This window comes from the organism of the source record quoted next, unplaced genomic scaffold (assembly GCF_019419815.1).
Source record: "Pyrus x bretschneideri cultivar Hongxiangsu unplaced genomic scaffold, Pyrus_bretschneideri_v1 Contig5, whole genome shotgun sequence".
Taxonomy (NCBI): Eukaryota; Viridiplantae; Streptophyta; class Magnoliopsida; order Rosales; family Rosaceae; genus Pyrus; species Pyrus x bretschneideri.
The window spans coordinates 3,295,642-3,304,972 of record NW_025999787.1 but is presented as its reverse complement, the minus strand read 5'-3'; positions in this window follow the sequence as shown (position 1 = coordinate 3,304,972).

Genomic DNA, 9,331 nt, shown 5'->3' with positions numbered 1-9,331 from the left:
ATTTTCTAGAAACAAAACAAGCAAGTGGCACAGAGGATAATGTTTTTGGTCACATCACGAAACATACTTGCACTTCGTGTCACGGTCGCCGTCCTGATCATTGAAATTTTAATGGTCCTCAAATATATTGAGTTCATTGAAGAACTTGTATTGATTTAATGGGGGACTTATTTGTCTATTCATTTGTTAGTAATGTATTTTCACAACCAGAATTGTCTATTCTCCTTATTATATTTGTAAAAAATTATTCAGTTTGAACACTTTATAAAATCATATTAAGACGATAGCACATGCGCTGTTGAATGTAACCTCCATTTAAAACTAAAAAAAGGATAACTTACCGGCTACCGTCCAAATTATTTTTTTTCTTAAGCTCTAAAATCTACTCACTCTTATAGAAAAAATAAAGGGCAAAAGACTGTTTACCATACCCTCATGTTTCTTAGTTTTCAACATTTAGTACATCAAGTTTTTTTCGTCCCAGAGTCATACCTAAAGTGTAAATTTTGGGATAGTCTCATACATCTGTTAGTCAAACTGTTAAGTCTTCCGTTAACTGTGACGTGGCGCCCATGTGGACAATAAATGGACGCCACATGTCATTAAAGGGTCCATGTGAAAATTAAAAATTAAAAAAAAAAAAAACTCAAAATTTCAAAATTCAAAACCACCTTCCCATTCCTCCTCTGCAACATCAATTCTTCTCCCAATCCGCCAACCCCACCACCACCATGTCCCAAAAATCTAAATCACGATGCAAAACCGCAAAACTCGAACAAAGCCCAGCACCTCCAATCTAAAACCCAACCCCCTCCCCCCAGAGTTCCAATTCGCCATAGCCAAAGCCCAGCACCTCCAATCCAAAACCCGACCCCTCGAAACCCTAACCCACATCGTCATCAAGTACATTGGCGCCGTAGCCTCGGCCTTGGCCTCCTACGTCGCCATGGCCAAGCGCACCAACACGAACGTCTTTGACTTCGCCAACGCCTTTCCCTTCGTCTTCCCCTACCCTCTCCAAATTTACCATTTCTCCCGTCCTCCATGGAACACTCTCAGGCTTGAATCGTCACTACCAGAAGAGGGTTGAAGCGGAAGCTCGAAGAAGACTTCAGAGATGAAATGATCGAGGGCGAACTGGACTAGAAAATCCCAACCGTTGTCGAACTGCAAGACGATCTCCCAAATCTCGTCGGCGGGTTCTAAAGCAGGTCCGGATTCTGGAGTCCATATTCTCATCCGCGCAACCCAACCGCCCATGGCTTCGCTTTCACCTCCAAAGAATGTAGCGTGCTCGTTGTTGTCTTTTATTTTGGCCGGTGTTCTTGGAGTTAACAATTTGTTCATCTTTAATCTGAGCGAAATCTTGTGAGATTGTTTGGGGCTTAGGGTTTTTTTTGGTAATTTGTATGTAGAGGAGCTTGTGGACATTATGGTGGATTGTGGAGCAGTTATGGCGCTTGTTAAGCATCTGTAGGCGCCTCCGTAGGCCACATACGGTCGAAAAAGCCTGATCCCGTACAAGCACGAGGTCGAGAAGGGGGTGGAGGGCAGGGGAAGACGAAGGGGTTCTGGGTGTGTGTGGATGAGGGAGGAGACGGCTGTTTGTTTTTTTGTTTTTTTTTTTAATTATTTTTTTAATATTAAAGTGGGCCTATATTGACACGTGGTGCCTAGTAATTGTCCACGTGAGCGTCATGTCATCAGTTAACAGAAGTTCTAACGGAAAACTTAACGGATGTATGAGACTGTCCCAAAATTAAGACTTTAGGTATGACCCTGGGACGAAAAAAACTTCATGTACTAAATGTTGAAAACCACGAAACTTTAAGGTAGTAAACAGAGTTTAACCCAAAAAATAAACTATAACCACTAAAAGCAAATGTAGTCACAAATGTCAATGAAAAAGGTTAATTTTTTAGTAATTATATTTATCAAATAAATATGTAGTTTGCAATATAAATAGGGAAGTGCAAATGACTTTTTACCATAATGGTGGGAAGGTGTTGAACCCTTACATGATGGCGTGAGTTTAAATCCTGTTGGTGACTAATTTAACATCTAATCTAACAAAATCTATTGTCTAACCAATATATATATATAAATTGGAAAGTGACTGGACAACATCAATTTCACCTTCTCCATAGGGTAGTTGCCATTACCTCTTTCTTGCTCTATCTTGTTTCGACCCGTTTCTGATAGGATACATTGATCTTTTTTTGGGTCAAATGAATAATTTAGATTTTTCAGAATCTCTATTATTTCATATAATTTCTTTTTATTTGGAAATGTTCGGATTGAAATGAAATTTTCATGCCAAAATCATAACTTTCTTTTAATTGACAAATTATAGAATTACAAGATAAGGCAACAACTTAACATCAAACTAACGACAAATGTATGTATCATAATTGCATTCTTGTGAGTCGAACATGAAAACCTCTCCATCCAAGATTGGTTCGCTATAAATTCTTTTGTGCTTTTATTGAGGGGAAAACTAACCAAAAACCCAAGAAAACTTTTCTTTTGATCATCAGGACAAAACTTTGCAAAAATGCCTATCATGCCCCTCAAGCATCAGTACAAGATTGCTCAGTTCACATGACTTCACTTAAAGGAAGAGACATGAAAACTGACACTTTCAGATTGCATTGCAATGCAAGAACCAAGGTGGCAACGCATGCAGCAGCCCAAGCCAAAATGGATTCATATGGCCAAAAGGAAGGAGAGACAAGTCAGCCAACTTTCAGCAACAGTGCTGACAGCTTTCAGAAAAAGTGTGCTGTCACTATTTAAAAAATTGTAAATAATTGAAAAGTTATTTTGTTTAGAAATTAGGCTTTGTATATAAGGGAGTTATTCCTCCCATTCAGGACACACGAAACACACAACAGAGATACACCATACCTACACCAACCTTCAATCCTCATACACTCAAGCATTCAAAACCTTCCTAGCATCCTTTGTAAACATTGCTTTGTAAACACTTCTCTTTGTAAACATTTTGTATATCAATAAAAGTTCAAGTGTACATATTCAAGCAATCTCCAAGTCTTAAGTAAGATTTCTTTTCTTCCCTTAGTGTGTTTGTTTAATTAGACTTCTAGTCCAAAACAGGAAAACACTATTGTAGTTATATTATTAACCTACTAAACTGACGATCATACTTTGTTCGAGCACTCTGTTATAGTTGAATGCTTGCCATACAAATAACTGGACATTAACTAGGGTACCTCTGAGTTCTTCGTACCTCTGAGTTCAGTCGTTAAGGCCTTATACTTGTACTGTGAGTGGCCGTCATGCTGAAACATGTCGAGTTCCATGTGCAAGGTTTTATGTCTAGTTGTTATAATGGTCATCCGACTATTTAACCGAGCTTTGCTTTCCGAATCTGGTATCAGAGCCAAGTTTAGCATTTTAATAGTATAATTATAATAATAAAGTACCTTAAGGACGGAAGTCATTAACACAACTGATATCACACTTGTTTGTTTTGTATGAACATCAGATATTATTGTCCTTGTAGACCTTGTCAACCACAACCACCATGCATTTATTGTCCCAGACATCCAACTATAAATAGTATAAAGAGAAGATTAGCATACATATCCAAAAGAATTAGCAGGACTTTGAAGAAGCAAAAGTTTTATCTTGGTTATCTTGAACATCCTTCATTTATTCGTAAATATAATAATACTGAAGTGCAGCGTAAGGTTTTAGAAGCAAAAAGAGCAACAGATCAAACTTTAGAGAGAAGAAAGAGAGTTTCTAAGAAACCAGTTAGTAGTAACTTTAGAGAAAGGTAGATTGTAGTTTATGATAGATTACCTTAATTTAGAAATTAGTGAACCACAAAAAAGAAAAATAACCTTAGACCAAAATAGTTTAGTTTGTTATTTCCCATTGAGAAAGTATAATCATATTTTGCATAGTGAAGAAAATCCACAAGCCAATAGTATTGTAGATCTTATTATTAGTCAAGTAGAAAATATAAAATTAGAAAATAATAAGCATAATCATTTGTTAAACCAGTTGTTAGAGTATTTTCAGAAAAATTCCATAAAAACAATTAGACAAAATTTAGACTATATTACATCTCAGTTAGAAGATAATAATAAAAATATTCAAAAATTTCCTAGCAAAAGAGAGATAAAAGAGCTTGTTGACCTCATAGATAGTAAGCCGAAGCAAGTAGAACTTAGATCATTAGAAATAGTTGAGCAGTTAAAATTAGAAGTTCAAAAAATTCAATTAGTACAAAAAGAGTTGAGTGAACAAGTAGATAAGTTACATAATAAAATAGATAAATTATTAGTTTAATGACTGATTCTAGAACTAGCAGAAAATATATCTAAGCTTTGAAAGAAATTAGTAAACTAGACAAAGAACCAGTAGGTTTAACAGATTTTTCAACACAAGTATCCAGTAGTAATATTCCCATTAGACAAAATAATTTAATTATTCAATTAGTTTTAAGTTTGGCTGAAAAATTAGATCAAGTTGAAGAACAAATAGCAGAAATAAATCAAGTTTTACATAACACATCTCCATCACTTCCACCATCTTTGTTAGATAAATTAGAAAATTTAACTTTAAGTGCAAATAATAATAGAAGACCTAAGCTAAATCCTTTTGATAACAGAAAATGGAACTCTTTAAGCAAAAAGGAAGAAGTAGTTAGAGCTGAAGATATTTATTCAAATGAAGAAGAAGCACAAGAATTTATTAGAAAAGGTTTTGAGATAATACAGAAAAATAAATATAATTTGTATCAATTAGGTTTATTTGAAAATAGAAGCAGAATTGTAAGTAGCATCAGTCAACATAAAGTTAGTTGTATTGATAAAGAAGTTACACTTAATTTAATTAGTAAGGAAGCAGTTACTCATTTGAGAAAATCACAATTTAGTCAAATTCACATAGGGACAATATTAATTGGAATAGCAGGATTGACCAGAGCACAAGTAAGCACAAAAGCTTTAGTATACATATATGACGATAGATGGGATAATCACCAACAAGCAGCAATAATAACAGCTGAAGTAGACTTAAGTTCAAACTTAGCAGTCATAGGTTATATTCCAAATTATGTTATGACAATTAATGAATTTAGTAAATATATTAAAGTAAGCATAAGAACGAAAAATTATAATATGAAGGGTGAATATAAAAATTTGTGTGTTAGCTTAATGTATATTGGTAGAGTGTCTGATAGATATAATCATAAGTTTAATTTAGAATTTCAAAATTTAGTTCAAACATTTGGTAGTAAACATGTAAATATGATAGAAGCAAAACCCATAGATAATAGCTTTTTAGAAGGAACTCAGTGGGCATTACCTAATTTACAAGTAGAAAAAAATAGACAACCAGATAAAGTACAAATATATGAAACTAGTACAGGTCAAGCAACAATTAGGTTTAGTAATTACAAACAACTAGAAAAAATAGAAGAGGATGAAAGCGAGATCGAAAATGAGGGTATTCATTTGGCTTTTGATAATTTAGATATTAATTTAGTTGACAAAAATTTTGATCAAATTGTAGATAAGCTCATAGAAGATATTGATCATTTAGATGAAGAACAATACTTAGAAAAATATAAAACATATAATTTAAGACTACATAGAATTTCGGATGAAGAGATGAAAAGTTTAATTTTAGAAATAAGAGTTGAACATATTTTAGGACCAAAAGAATATAATAATTTATTAGAATTGAGAGCAGAATGCAAAGTAGAATGTAATCCAGCAGAAGAAAGTGGTACATCAGGAGTAGAAAATCCAAATGCAGGACACGCAAGTAGAACTGATTGACAATTTTTGAGACCTACAAATGAACACTATAATGAAAGAGTACGAGTATACCACATAGAAGAAAGCATGATAAAACCTAGAAAAAATAGGATTCCATATTTGAGAAGTTTAGAACAAATTATTATAGCAGGTAATATATTGAACTTAGATAATGTAGATCCACAAGATTGGGAAAAAACGATTGAGAGATAGGAAAAAAGGTTGCGTACATGCAGCATTAATGTTAGATTTTAGTAATTCACAAAATATGTTAGATTATTTTGAGCATACTTTAAATAGTTTAGTTTTTGATTATTTCCAATCATGGAAAGTTCAAAATCCAGAACATCATCAGTCAGCTAAAATACATTTTAATATTGATGGTTTTGTTACTTTAATTAAACAAGAATTCTTAGATCATAATAGGTTAGATGGGAGAAGCAAACAAGAACAGAAAAGTGCAATTAGAAATTTAGAACAATTACAAATTTATGATTTACAGTATATAACTTAATATACCACAAATTTCTTTAAATATTTAGGAAGAACATGTAGAATTAGTGATATTAATTTATTAGATACTTATACGATAAAAATAAAAGGACCAATAGGTGAAAAGATTTGGAATGAATGACAAAAGCACCCAAAGAAAAATGATATTGCAATAAGACCTAGAATTCAACATATATATAATATACTTAGACAAGAGTGTAGTCAAATAAAAGCTAAGAGACAAATTAGGAAACAATTTTACATGAGTTATAAAAATATAGATTTACCACAATATAATGGTTGTTATAAGAAGAATAAGCATAAGAAAACATACAAAAAGAAACATAGGTCATACAAACCATACAAACAGCATAAGAATTTCAGCATAAGACCTTCAAAAACATATAGGAAGAGAAAATATATTCCAAAACAATTTAGAAAGAGAAGTGGTAGACCTTGGATAAGAAAATATAAAGCACCAAAAGATAAGAGTAGTTGTAAATGTTATTCATGTGGAGAAGCTGGACGCATTAGACCTAAATGTCCAAAATTAAGTAAACAACCGAGAGAAAAAGTACATTTAATGAAGTAGTTTAGGTTAGAAAAAGATGAAGACATACAGTCAATATATAGTTTAGATGATTTGAGTGATAATGAGAGTATTTATAGTATAGAAAGTATAAATATGATAGATTCATATTCAGAAGATTCAAGTAGCACAAATAGTGATTTAGAATAGTATAAGTGTGCATTTATAGAAGAACAACATGAAGAAGAATATAAATACATTAATTTAGGTTGGCCAGAAAAATGTCATAAGTGTAGTAAATTAGTTGCAAATAAATACTATAATACATATTCAATATTATGTAAAAAGTGTTATAGTAATAAGTTATTAGAAGTTAATTTAGCAGAATCACAAGAAAATACTGAAATATTAGGAAATACTATTTATAGTATAGAAAATTAAAAAAATAGTTCCTTAATTACCATAAATTGTGAAATAGAATTAGCAAAAAAAACATAAGATACAAACAACAACTATGATAGATACAGGAATTACAAAAAGTGTCATAAGAGAAGAATTAGTACTAGAAAAATATAGACAAAAATTAGCAAAACCAGTGAGAATAACACAATTTGATGAGAGACCAATTTACTTAACACATTGTATTAATAATGAGTTTATTAAAGTAGAAAAACAACAATTTAATTTACCATTAACATTTGTTTCACCAGTAGGATCATACCCATTCATTTTAGGTTTGAATTTTTTGAAAAGTTTACAAGGTTTTTTATTTATGAATCCTAGCATAACATTTTTTAAAAGAGGTATTACAATAACTGACCAAAGTAATATTGTAGAAGCTTATAAAAGCATAAGTATAGAAGAACCTAGTAGTCAAGATGGTTATTATTTAGAAAACTCAAAAGAAGATGATGAGCATAATATAGAAGAGTTTGATAAAGAAATATTTGAACTTGAATATCCGATTTTAAGAGAAAAAACCCGTATAGAAATATTACAGTTAGATAGACCAAAGAGTTTAGAAGAATTATTACAATTAGCATAACAAACTAAAATTATAGGAGAAGACCCTCAGTTGCATTGGAATAAAAATAAAATATTATCAAAATTAGATATAATTAATTCAGATTTAACCATTAAGACAGCTGATATGCCTTGTAGTTTATTAGATAAACAAGAGTTTGAGTAGCAAATAAAAGAGTTGTTAAATTTAAAAGTAATTAGACATTCCAAGTCTAAACATATATCAGCAACATTTATTGTTAGGAAACATTCAAAATTAAAGAGAGGTAAGACTAGAATAGTTTTTAATTATAAGAGATTAAATGATAATACACATGAAGATAGTTATAAGTTACCAAATAAAGATAAACTTATAAATAAAATTCAAGAGAGCAAATATTTTAGCAAATTTGATTGTAAATCAGGATTTAGCAGAAGAATCAATTGAGTGGACAACTTTTACTTGTCCAGAAGAACATTTTGAGTGGCTTGTTATGCCATTTGGACTTAAAAATGCTCCATCAATCTTTCAAAGAAAGATGGACCAGATTTTCAAGAAATATGATAAATTTTGTAGTGTTTATATAGATGATATTTTAATACATATTAAAAATTGAAATGAACATAGGAAGCACTTAGAGATAGTTTTATAAGAATTTATCGAAAATGGAATTGTAATTAGTAAAAGTAAAATAGTATTAGAAAAGCAAGATATAGGGTTTTTAGGAATGTATATCAAGTCAGGTACAATACAATTATAAGATCATATAGCCAAAAAGGTCTTAGAATTTCCAGATGAGTTAGAAGATAAAAAACAGTTATAAGCATTTTTGGGATTGTTAAATTATGCAAGAAATTTTATCCCTGATTTAGGAAGAAAAATAGCAGTATTACACAGTAAAGCTAGCAAAACTGGACAAAAGTATTTTAATAGTGAAGATATTAAATTAGTTCAAAATATAAAGGAAGCAATTACTAAACTTAAGCCATTAACATTACCATTAGAGGATAGTTACAAAATAGTTGAAACATATGCTTCATCATTAGGATGGGCATGTATACTATACTAGAAAAAGTATAAGGATTCACCAATGTCTGACGAACAAGTTTGTAGATATTCATCAGGAAAATTTAGTGATGTACAGTCAAGATTACCATCAACAGATTTAGAAATTTTAGGAATAATTAACTCACTTGAAACATTCTCTTTATTTTTACATAATGAAGTATTTACGATTAGAACAGATTGTCAAAATATAGTTTCTCATTATAACAAGATACATGCTAACAAACAAGCAGCCCGAAGATGGGTTAATTTTGTTGATTCAATTACAGAAAATGGTTTTAAACCAATTTTTGAACATATAAAAGGTAATGACAATACATTAGCTGATATCTTATCAAGATTAATTTGTTGAAACAAGAATGGAATATCGTGGACCATCATCTTCAAATAACACAAGACCACAAGGCAGAAGATCATCTTTCAATAGCATAATGACGCACCATGGAC